The sequence below is a fragment of the Lissotriton vulgaris genome, chromosome 1_1 (assembly GCF_964263255.1).
Source record: "Lissotriton vulgaris chromosome 1_1, aLisVul1.2, whole genome shotgun sequence".
In the NCBI taxonomy this organism is placed as follows: Eukaryota; Metazoa; Chordata; class Amphibia; order Caudata; family Salamandridae; genus Lissotriton; species Lissotriton vulgaris.
The window spans coordinates 899,193,762-899,206,718 of NC_141685.1; positions in this window are offsets into that span (position 1 = coordinate 899,193,762).

A 12,957-nucleotide genomic window follows, 5' to 3' on the forward strand; every position below is an offset into this window, starting at 1 on the left:
GGGTTAAGCCCAGCCAGTGGGGACACTGGCCAGGCGGACATGACAGTCCACTGACTGCACACAGGCCCTGCGCTGGCAGGCCTGAGACACCATTTTAGAGCTACTCATGTGGGTGGCGCAATCTGCGCTGCAGGCCCACTAGTAGCATCTGTCATCACCAGCCCTGGCACACACAGTGCACTTTACTAGGGACTTCATGGTGATACAAATATGCCAATCAGGTATACCCAATCAATATGACAATTTACAGAGGGAGCACTTACCCTCTAACACTGTTCAGCAGTGGCAGAGGGTCCAAAGCATCTAAATCAGCAAAAACGAAATCCAGCACAGCATCAAAAATACATGAGTCAGAGGCAACAAAGATGGGGAAAAACCACGCCAAGGATGTCAGGTCTAACACGTGTCCCCTCCAGCTGAAAGTGGGGAGAACTACCCAACCTCTTGGGAGTCCTCATCACTAAGGCGGAAGAATCTGGACAGACCGTCAGCATTGGCGTGTTCTGTACCAGGGCGGTGCTCCACCGTGAAGTCCATCCCCTGTAGGGAAATGGACCACCTCAACAGTTTTGGGTTCTCGCCCCTCATATGCATTAACCATCTTAGGGGCCTGTGGTCGGTCTGAACACGGAAGTGAGTCCCAAACAGGTAGGGCCTCAGCTTCTTCAGAGCCCAGACCACAGCGAAAGCTTCCCTTTCGATTGCACTCCATCTCTGTTCCCTGGGGAGTAGCCTCCTACTAATGAAAGCCACTAGTTGGTCTTCGCCCTCCTCATTGATCTGTGAGAGTACTGCTCCCACGCCTTGCTCTGAAGCGTCAGTTTGCACAATGAACTCACTGGAAAAGTCAGGTGCCTTAAGCACCGGTGCTGTGCACATGGCAGTTTTGAGGGTGTCAAAAGCAGTTTGACAGGCCTCAGTCCAATTCACTTTCCTGGGCTGATTTCTAGATGTCAGCTCTGTCAAAGGGGCTACAATGGTGCCATAACCTTTGACAAACCGTCTGTAATACCCGGTGAGACCTAAAAAGGCTCTCACCTCAGTCTGGGTCTTGGGGGGTTCCCAAGCCAGAATGGTCTCAATCTTCGCCTGTAGGGGCGCCACCTGGCCGCTCCCCACCTGGTGTCCCAAGTACACCACGGATCCCTGCCCTATCTGGCACTTACTGGCCTTGATAGTGAGGCCTGCCTTCTGCAGGGCCTTCAACACTGCGCAGAGGTGTTGCAAGTGTTCCTCCCAAGTGGAGCTGAACACAGCAATGTCATCCAGGTATGCTGCACTGAATTCCTCCAGCCCTGCTAATACCTGGTTGACCAGTCTCTGGAATGTGGCCGGGGCATTTTTCATCCCAAAGGGCATGACACGAAACTGGAAGTGCCCCTCGGGTGTTGAAAATGCTGATCTTTCCTTGGCCCCCTCAGTTAAGGCAATCTGCCAGTAACCTGAAGTCAAATCAAAAGTGCTCAGGTACCGGGCAGCTCCCAACCGATCCACCAGCTCATCAGCTCGGGGGATGGGGTGCGCGTCAGTCTTGGTAACCGCATTGAGCCCGCGGTAGTCCACACAGAACCGGAGTTCTGGGGGGCCACCAGGTGTAGCAGCTTTCTTAGGCACTAAGACCACTGGGCTAGCCCAGGGGCTGCTGGAGGGCTCAATTACCCCTAGCGCTAACATCTTAGAAACCTCTTCTTTGATGCTAGCTCTGACCTTGTCAGCCACTCTGTAAAACTTCTGTTTCACAGGCAGGTTGTCACCGGTGTCCACATCGTGGACGCACCACTTGGTGACACCTGGGGTCAGGGAGAACAGGGGGGCAAACTGACCCAAGACTTGGCGACAGTCCTTCTGCTGCTCTGGGGTCAGGGTGGGTGAGAGTATCACACCATCCACTGACCCATCCTGCTCCTTGACTGCCAGGAGGTCAGGGAGAGGATCACTATCCTCCTCCCCTCCAGCATCTGTAGCCATGAGCATAGTCACTTCAGTCCTCTCAAAGTGGGGTTTGAGGCGGTTCACATGTAGCACTCTCAGGGGTTGCCTGGGAGTCTTCAGGTTAACCAAATAGGTAACCTCGCTCTTGCGCTCCACCACCTCGTATGGCCCAGACCACTTGTCACGGAGCGCACAAGGCTCCACAGGCGCCATCACCCACACTTTCTGTCCAGGTTGGAACTCCACTAGAGAGGTGTTCTGGTCATACCACCTCTTCATTTCCTCCTGGCTAGCCTCCAGGTTCTCTTGAGCGAGCTTCCTGAAGCGCTTGGTCTGGTTGCGAATGGCCAGCACATAGCTGAACACATCCTGAGGGGTTTTCCCCCGGGATTTCTCCCACCCCTCCTTCACCAGAGTAAGAGGCCCTCGGACAGGGTGGCCATACAGCAACTCAAAGGGACTGAACCCTAAGGATTTCTGAGGCACCTCCCTGTAGGCAAACAACAGGCATGACAACAAGACATCCCATGTCCGCCTCATGGGCTCTTCCAGGCCCATGATCATGCCCTTCAAGGTGCGGTTGAATCTCTCAACCAAACCATTTCCTTGAGGGTGGTAAGGAGTGGTGAATTTGTATGTCACCCCACACTCCGCCCACAGGGACTTCATATACCTAGAAATGAAGTTTGTCCCCCTGTCCGAGACCACCTCCCTTGGAAATCCCACACGGGAAAAGATCCCCATCAGGGCACGGCCCACCACGGGGGCTGTGACCGTCCTGAGCGGGATGGCTTCCGGGTACCGAGTGGCATGGTCCACCAAGACCAGGATAAACCTGTTGCCTAGGGCTGTCTTGGGATCCAGGGGCCCCACGATGTCAATGCCCACCCGCTCAAAAGGGGTGCTCACCACGGGAAAGGGTTGGAGGGGTGCCACGCACTTCCCTCCACTCTTGCCACTGGCCTGACAAGTCTGACAAGACTTACAAAAGGCAGCGACGTGCTTCTTCATCTGGGGCCAGTAGAAATGGGTGACAAGCCTGTGATAGGTCTTGTCTTGCCCCAGATGTCCTGCGAGAGGCACGTCATGAGCCAGACCCAGTAGGAAGTTCCTGAAGCGCTCGGGCACTACCAGCACTCGGGCTGCACCGGGCTCAGCGAACTTAGGCTCACTATAAAGTAATTCATCCTCCCAGTAGATCAAATGCTCCTTGGACCCCAGGCCTGCGGCCTGGTCGGCAGCCTGCTGCCGCACACCAACGAGAGAAGGGCACTCCTTCTGAGCCTGGCAGAATTCCTCCCTGGAGGGACCACCTTCTTGCTGCCACTGGGACAGCTCAGGCAATTCCCCTAGTTCGGCCACCTGCTCCCCTGTAGGTTCCAGGGCATCCCCCTCTGGGTCTGCCTCCTCCTGGACCGTGGGAACAGTGGGGGCCGGGTTCCCGCGCCCTCTACCCCCTCTTCTCTTGGCAGGTTCCTGGGCCTTTGTTCCAGGCTCCAGCTCTGCTAGACCGCCCTCTCTGGCTGTCATGGCCCGGGTGGACACACAGATCCACGCAGGCAAACCCAACATCTCCAAGTGAGTCCTGTGCTCTACATCTTTCCATGGAGAGCTCTCCAGATCATTACCTAATAGACAATCTACAGGCAAGGCATCACTTACAACAACTTCCAATGTACCGGAGACTCCTCCCCACTCAAATGGAACACGTGCCAACTTGCAGTAGCGCACTGAACTGTCAGCTGCCACCACAGGACGGAGTACATTGGGAATGATCTGCTCTTCAGACACCCATTGACACCTGACAGATGTCACACTGGCCCCGGTGTCTCTCAGAGCGTCTATCTCCTTTCCATTAATGGTCACCTTCTGCCCATATTTCTTAGTGTTTAAGGGCAGCAAGGCTTCCTGGGCCATCTCTTGGTCTCCTAAAGAGACAAGGGTCATCACTGCTAACCCCTCCTCCCCACTAGAAATCAAATCCCCTCCCAAAGCTACACTGGCTAACGCCGGTGCTGGAGCACCAATGGGTGCTGGAGGTTTCTTTGGACATTTGGGGGCAATGTGCCCCACCTCCCCACATGTAAAGCAGGTAGGCGGGGGCCTGTTGTCCTGCTTGCCCTTACGGGGCCAGGACTTCTTAGACTTGGGGGGTTGAGACACCTTCTCCTGGGAACCAGTTTGGGGCCCTTTAGAAGACTCCTTTTGATTACCCGTGTCCCCCCCACTCTTCTGCTGGGGACCCTGTCCACCCTTGGCTGGGGTACTTACCACCCCCTTGTGGACCCTGGTGCTAGTCCACCGGTCCGCCTCTTTAGCAAGCTCACTGGGATCAGTTAACTTGCTATCCAAAAGATGCTGGCGCAGCTCGGGGACACATAAACTACTTAAGTGCTCCCTACTAATCAAGTGGCACAACCCCACATAATCAGTAACTTTGCTGCCCTTTATCCAACCTTCCAGTGCACGCGTGTACATACTCACACACTCCACCCAAGTACTTGAATCAAGCTTCTTGAAGTTCCTAAACTTCTGGCGGTACTGTTCTGCAGTGAGCCCATACCTGAGGCATAAAGCCTCCTTCATGGCGGAGTAGGATAAAGCATCCTCTGCATCTAAGGGCGCCAAAACATCCCTCCCAGAGGCCTCAAAATGCTTCCACAATCCTGCCCCCCAATTCCTCTCAGGCACTTCATTCATCTTTAGGGCTAGTTCATACGCTCTAAACCACGCATAAATATCATCACCCCTCTGATAATTCTGTACCAGATCCTTTGGTATGTATACCTTACCCGCTTGTACTGGTTGTGCGCTGCCACCATTAGAACTGGACACCCTCTCTTTATATTTGATGTCCAACTCCTTCATGCTCCTCTCATGAGCCAATTGGAGCTTCTTCTCCTCCAAAGCGAGAGCATGCCTTCTCTCCTGCGCCGCTCTCTCCTGCGCCTCTCTCTCAACTTCCAGGCGCAGTTTCTTCTCATCGGCGTCCGCTCTGAGTTTCAAAAGCTCAATCTCATGAGCCCTAGCTCTCTGATTATCCTCCAGCTCCTCTGGAGAAATAACCCTACTGGAATGGTTGCTGCCAGCCTTAGATGCTGACCGCGCTGGCAAATCACTGAGCAAAACAACATTCTCCTGTGTGCCGTCCACTTCAGTAGCTTCTTCTGAGACAACATGTTTGGCCTCCCACCAGGCCCTCAGAGCTTTCTGTAGCTCTTCCTTGTTTGCGCTGCCCTTCACTGGGCATCCAAGCTGTTTGCAGAATTGCTTCAGGAGAACCTTTCTGTAGTTGTACAACTCCTGAATTGCGAATTCCACTTCCAATTCTACTCTCACGCTTGCCGCTTTCAAAGACATGATGCTTCCTAACCTTTTCAACAAAAAGGTTTCACCAAAAAGAAAAAAATCTTGCGCAACCTGTGCTGCTAAACTAGACTAGTGATGTACAAGAGATCACTGCAGGTCAAGTGCAATTATTAGTTCAAAATCCGCACCGCTGTCCAACAATGTTAGAACTGGGGGTCTCTAGTTGGCAGAGGTAAGTACCTTAGACCAAGTAGGGACCCTTGCTTCCAGTCAGGGTGAAGGAATACACACAGTAGATAACCTCCGCTCTCCCTCTAGGTAGCTTGGCGTGAGCAGGCAGGCTTATCCCCAAGGCAATGTGGATAATAATTGCACTCAACACAACAATAATCCCCAATCCACCACAAACTGAGACCACACAGGTAAGTATATTTTTATAAAAATATATATAACTTTATCTAGTTTCAGCAAGGTAAATCAGCAGTTGCACGATAATCACTTCATTATAAAAATGATGCACTTAATCTTAATGGTGGTACGTAGTTTCAGGAAGTTCTCAGGTAAAACAAGTGTCTCAAGTCTCTGTCATCAGTTATTAAAAATAATGCCACTGATTTATAATTGAGGCGCTCTAAAAACGAGCAGTCCAAACAAATGCCAGCGTTAAAAACTATGCCCCAATGATCCCCTGGCTTCAGGGACCACAAGCTCTTCAAGCGCGTCTCACCCGGTATCCTGAGGGAGGGGGGACTTCTTTCCCCGTGCTCGCGGTGACGCGGGTCCCCCAGGGGCACCTCGCGGGGGAAGGCTCAGTACTGCTCCCGCCCGGCCGGTCTCGGGATGCTCTCCGCCCGCTCTGGATCCTTCAGAGAGCAGCGGGGAGCAGAGACGGCAGGCCAGGGGCTGGAGCACTTGCGGAGATCCCTCGGCGAGGTCAGGTCACTTCCTCCCGGGCCCGGCGGTGATCGCGGTGATTCTTCGGCTCCTTCAGCCGCCTCAGCGAAGGCAGCCAATCCCCTCGCGGCTCCTCAGGCGAGCCTCCACAGCACCCGGGAGTCAGCCAATGGCAGTGCGGCTCCCGGGCAAGTAAACAATGACGCTCCGCGACTTCGGCCAATCACGGCCCACCTCGCCGATGACGCTACGCCGCACGGGCCAATCCCGTCGCGGCGTTAGTGAGGGGGCTCGGCTCCCTCCACCAATGGAAGCGCGGCGGCTTCGTTCTTCGCCGTTTGAGCTCCGATCGGGATGGCGCTCCCCACAGAGGTTCTCTGGCCCCGGGCAGCGGCGGTGATACGGCCAGCAATTGTTTTTCAGCGCTCCTCGCGCTGCAGAGGCTCACAGGTCTCCGGTCTGCCCCACACACGTGTCGATGAACACGTCGACCTTGGCAATGCAGCAGGCTGGGTCAGCGCGACGCTCTCAAGCAGTAGAGAGCAGCCAATGCGCTAAACAGGCAAACCACACGGTTTCACGATCTCCTCGCCACACAGCAGCTTCAGGGGGGGCACAGCAGATTCTTGTAGCCTTGGGCAACCTTTATGTTCCTGGGTTGCAGACAGGGAGCCAGCTCTTCTCAGGCCCTTGGAGATTCAAGCTGTAGACACAGCATACAGCAAAGTCTTTTTAGTTCAAGCAGGCAGGGTCGCAGCACACAGCAAAGTCCCTTTTCTTCTCCTCTCCTTCAGTTGGACAGCAGGATAGGTCAGCCCTTAAAGCATACAGCAAGGCAATCTTCCATCAGCTCCTTCAGCAGTCCTTCTTCTGGCAGAGGTTCCTCTTGATTGTAGAATTTTCGAATCTAATCTTCTGTAGTAAGGGGTCCTTCCCTTATACCCCTGAACGCCTTTGAAGTCCTTTGTGCAAGGGGATCCTTGGCTCTGGAATGTTTCTGGTGTTCTTCTTCCTGACAGCCTCAGGGCCAGAGGTGACAGTGGGCCGGCAGGGGAGTTAGCCAGCACGGTGGTCAGGCAGGCACAGCCCAGCACTATCAGGCGCTTCTCTCTCCCCTCCCCCGGGCAACAGATGTCGCCTTTCACCCCTGGGCTGACTCCAACCCCCTCTGGGGCCCTGCAGCTCCTGTCACGCAGGCATTCCACACACACAGGCCCAAGCACACAGAAAGGTTTATACCAGGGGTCTCCAACCCGTCGATCGCGAGCTACTGGTAGCTCGCCGAACCCCCGTGAGTAGCTCGTGCCTTGCATCTCAATTTTGTAGCCTATCATTCTCATTTATTGTTTTTAGGCCATTTTTCATAGCTGTTACCTGCCTTCACCAAAACCGGCTGCTCTGATTGGCCTAACTGAGCCTAGCGTGGGCGGGGAAGGTCAAAGAGGATGACGCTGTAGCTGAACTGCCTCTGCACGTCACTTGTCTTTCAAATTCTGGCACCGAGGTCTTGATTGTGTGCCGGAGCAAGAAGTAGTTGGGCCGGAGTGGAGCAGCAGGTCCCTGAAAGCCTGCTTGCAGGGATGTGGCACAAGCAGTATTGAACTGCTACGAACCTGCGCTTCCTGCCTGACACAATATTGAAGCAGTAGATAATCGGTAAGCAGGTTCTCTAGACTAGAATTGCGATGTGCGCCTTTCATACTCAGCCGCTTATATATCATAGGCGCGAAAGCCCGGGAATATCTTTTTCTCCCGTTTTACAGCTCTGGACTATAAATATAGATTAGAAGCAGGGCGAGTTTCAGTTTCCTTTAAGGCAGAAAACAAACAAAGCTCTCCCCGACTGCACTCCTAAAAGGAATGTAAATTATTCCACTCTTCAGCACAGCTATGAATTTATGGATTCCAGTGTCAACTCTTTCATACCGTCTGTAGCCAGGTCACTGACAGAGCCCGGACACACTGGGCCGAACTATAAATGTGTTTGTAAAATATTCTAGTATTCAGGGAAAGTGATGTGTGTTTCCGATATTTAACACAGCAGCAGCTTGCTAACATTACTGCCAATAATATGTGACGCCGTCCCATTTCCATAGTGATATCCCGTTTCGTTCTAAATCTAAAAGAAACTTTTTTATGGATATTTCATGAAATAATAACACAGAATATCTCTACAAAATGTCTAACACTCTCACGCAGTACTCGCATTCAAAATAAATGAAAGAAAAATGATATTTAAAGCAATCGGTTTACAAATGATTAAAGGTCATTTGGGCAATGCTCTCTGCAGAACAGTTTTGACTCTATCATGAAGAGTCGGATCCCAAAGTTGATTTACAAATGCATTAATTGTGAGCTTCTGCCCTGGCCTAGTATCGGCATTGGCAAGGCAGTGTTGCAGATTTTATTTGCATATTAAATGCTGTCTAAAAAACAAATGGTGTGAAACTCTGCTTTATTAATGATTACATTTAATCATTAAAATAAAGCAGCATTTCAAACTCTTTTTTTCTCCAAATAAATAGCCTCTATCTCAGAAGTTATCCTGTTTACAAATTAAGCTATGGGGAGGTACGTACCTGCAGAGACAGAATAGCCACATAAACAACTGGATACCTCCCCATTGGCCCCGAGACTAGAGCATCTGTGACTGTTGAAATTGTATTTTTTTTCACAAACTCAGTGAAACTTGCACTTGATTGGGCAGTGTATTAAGTTGAAAAATATGTATTCTACATACAGAGAGAATAAAGTTCCATAATGAATCAAAACGGTTCAAAATTATTTAAATCTGAACCAGGATGGGACATTTTAAAACTGTTAAAAAAAAAAGGAGTATGTGTTGAGGGAGAAATAATTGAGGTTATTCATAATAAAATTGGTGTCTTTTTGGAAAACCAGTGACTGCACATCTAAGCTAGACTTAAAAAATAACATTTGGTAAGGAATATATGTTGAGGTTTAGCTTTTGCAGTGTGTGAGCAAGTTGATCAAGGATCTCAAAAGGAGGTTATAGGCATGTATCCTGCAGCACCTCATTACACTTTCCAGTAAATCTGCCATGCAAGAAAAGCTTTTGCTTCAGGTGGCTCAACCTGTAGCTGTCTGTAGTTTCAAAAGAAAGAGTGTGGTCCCTTTTGTTCAAACCACATTATGGGCTCCGAAGAAATTAGGCTTACAGTCAATGAAACTGGGCGCGGGCGGTCTCTAAAAAAAAAAATGCGCGAGGTGCTTGGCCTATAGTAGCTCACGACGATTTTCACTGATCAGAAGTAGCTCTCACTACAGAAAAGGTTGGAGACCCCTGGTTTATACAAAAGAACAGCCACTTTCTAAAAGTGCTATTCTCAACCCCAGGATCCAAAAACAACCTTCACTAAAAGATGTGTCATTTAATTCTGAGTTCAGGGATATCTTTCATTGATGTTCCATCTTGTTCCTATAGGGAGATAGGCTGGGGTCCAATGGGACCAGCCTCCCCATGTTACCCTAGGGAGCCTTACAGCCCTACAGCAGTGAGCACACAAAGTGGCTGCTGCTCTCCACCAGAGCATGTTACCTGCACTAGTACATGCTCTACCCTATCCATACACTGCACCCTGCCCAGGGGGGTACCTGGAGCCTTCCATAGGGGTGGCTGATGTGCACAGACAGGGGAGGGTTAAGCCCAGCCAGTGGGGACACTGGCCAGGCGGACATGACAGTCCACTGACTGCACACAGGCCCCGCGCTGGCAGGCCTGAGACACCATTTTAGAGCTACTCATGTGGGTGGCGCAATCTGCGCTGCAGGCCCACTAGTAGCATCTGTCATCACCAGCCCTGGCACACACAGTGCACTTTACTAGGGACTTCATGGTGATACAAATATGCCAATCAGGTATACCCAATCAATATGACAATTTACAGAGGGAGCACTTACCCTCTAACACTGTTCAGCAGTGGCAGAGGGTCCAAAGCATCTAAATCAGCAAAAACGAAATCCAGCACAGCATCAAAAATACATGAGTCAGAGGCAACAAAGATGGGGAAAAACCACACCAAGGATGTCAGGTCTAACAATACCTCTGAGAGTTACCAAATGGTTTTTCATGAAAGTGCACACCCGTGAAAGTGGGCCACTTTTTTTTGGTATTGCCCGGGCCAAATTGTGATCCCAATCCGACCCTGCTTGTATCCTCCTCCTATCCTTCCGAATCCAAATACCTGACTAACATATCCACCACTTAAAATTTACTTGCATGTTTCACTATACTAATTCAACACTAATCCTTTATGGGTCCGGGAATAGAGTGCTACTCACCGAAAAAGTGCTTTGACACCTCGTCAGGGGTAGTAAGTGTTATACAAATGCAATTAGAACACAATGCAGTGCTTTTGATTGGTAATTTTTATTTAGCAGGCTCATAAATTTCTGATAATTGGGCCGCTTATCAGCTACATAGAATATAGTAAGTTGTTCATTGTTGTTGTGAGGTAATACTGCTGCCCTAAACAACAGTGGATTACATCTATGATGGGGGCAACAAATCTAGCCAAGACAACACTGTTAGAAAATGCAAATCTATTAATGGCTTTGTATGAGCACCTTAAACATCTGCATAGCAAGAGTTTCAAGGAACTTTCCAGACTATTTCACTAAAATGTGACATCTGCTTGATTACGTGATTATGATGCCTTTTATTCAAAATAAAATGTTACTCATTTTGTCACGCGTAAGGCAGTGAAATGTCACACACCAGCATACTGACAAGATGGAAATGTCACACATAAACAAACTGGAAGCTTGGCTGCTATGCAATTAAACAGAACCAAGGTTACAACTCTGGCTACCACTTTTCAAGAGAAAAATACTGGCAATTTGTTGTTGTTTTAACAATCTGCAATGGTGCAAACATGATACTAAATAGGGCTCTAAACAAAATCATACATATTCATTGTAACATGACTTTTCTGCCTTTGTTTACTTTATTTATTAGTCAGGCATTGTTAAAGCAGCTTTAGAACAAATTTAAAAGTGCTTTCTATTGATCAGCCCTGCCAAGTAGCATGCACCAGGCATTAAACAAACGCATTTTAATGTAGTGGTCCTCATCACATGCATTATCATGCCTTTTTAGCACCTTGACCACCTGCGTGCTCTGAGCCTGGGTGAACTACAGCAGGTAGTTACCGCGGCACTGCAGCCGTATTGCAGCAGCGCAGTGTCCGAGGCTCTCACTATGAGAGTCGATGTCTGAACAGGCAGTGCTGGGGCCGAGCCGTGGCAGTGCTTCACAGGTAGCTGGCTCTGAGTCCTACACGGTCGTGCACTGCGGCAGTGTGGCTCTGGCGGAACTGAGGAGCATTCCAAGAGAGTGTGTCTGCACACTGCAGTGACTCGAGCAGAGCCCTGGGAGTCGGCCCCAGGAGCTGCAGCCTTTAAATGTATTGCCTCTCCAGTCTTTCACTGGCAGGCCAGTCATGGTCATCTCACTGCGCAGGCGGTCACTTAAAGCTGTAGTACTTTCCCCAGCACTGCCACTCCCTCCACCCACCCGAACCCTGCCGCCACACTGACAGATTTGGCTGTATAGCTACCTCTAGTTTGGACAGTACTGTCACAGTGTCATTGTGCTGCTCAACTCTGCGCAGCTCTGTGTGCCTGCTGCTGCATACAGAGGCCGTCCCATATAAATGTAATGCCCGGTTACTCACCGGTAATATTCATTACTCCGAGTCCTGGTCTCCCCGTCCCATTCCTGAGCCCTTCCCTCCCTCCCTGGTTTGGGTTTTTCTTTGGGTGATTGTCTGTTTTTTTCGTTCTGGTTTCTTTGGTATTCTCAGGATGTTACGTTTCTGCACTTCCCCCTTTATCGTCACGTGATGGTGACATCTTCCTGGGGGAAGTGCAAACAGCTCAGCTAGGCTAAGGGTTTCTGTGGAGCAGACTAGCTGCTCACTTGTAAGGAATGGGACGGGGAGACAGGACGAGGAGGTAATTAATCTTAGCAGCTGCTGTAGTGGGGTGCAGCCCAACTCACCGCTAATGTTGTCCACAAACATTTGGGAGTATATTGTACTGTAAATTTTTAAGTTGCTCAATAAACCAGAGTCACCCCTTGTGGCTCAGATTGAGGGAATCAGATGCCCTCTTTGTTTCTCTCAGTGAAGCACTTAATAAATATAAACATTTAGCTGGATCCGTGGCACCGGCAGAGACTGTGCCCTCATGTGAATCCTGATGGCTGCACCTTGCTGTTATTTTTTAGCAAAACGCTTGCCCCAATGTGTCCTGCAGTATATAATGGGCCGTCAGGGCAGGCACTGAGGTACCTTCCATTTGTGGTGCTTTGCAGCAGTTGTAAGATTTTTTTAGAGTTTCTCATTGCTGTAATGGGTGTAATTTCTGATATTTATATGTTTCCCTTGTCTTTATTGCTTGGTTTTGCTTGCGCAAAAGTGTTACTCATAGTCGTTGAGTGTCACTTGTAATTACACTGAAATTATGGAAATGTCACACAAAAGCAATCTGAATCTTTGGCAGCTATAATTTATATTTGCTTTTTGAAGTACATACAGTTAAGGGCTATAATACCAGCTTTAGACAATGTTGCTTATTTTTGTACCAACTGGGACATTAAAATACCAGTAACTGGCATGAGAAAACGGGCCAAGTGGCAACCCTAGTTACAACTCTTGGGATGCACTGACATGTAAAACCAAAGGCCAGGGCATGACCAGCCATTTCCTATTAACTAGTTAAAACGAAACCAGCTGAATTTGAATTCAAGTTTACAAAGTCATACACAACCCGATTAAAGCGTGAGTTTCCCAATTTTTT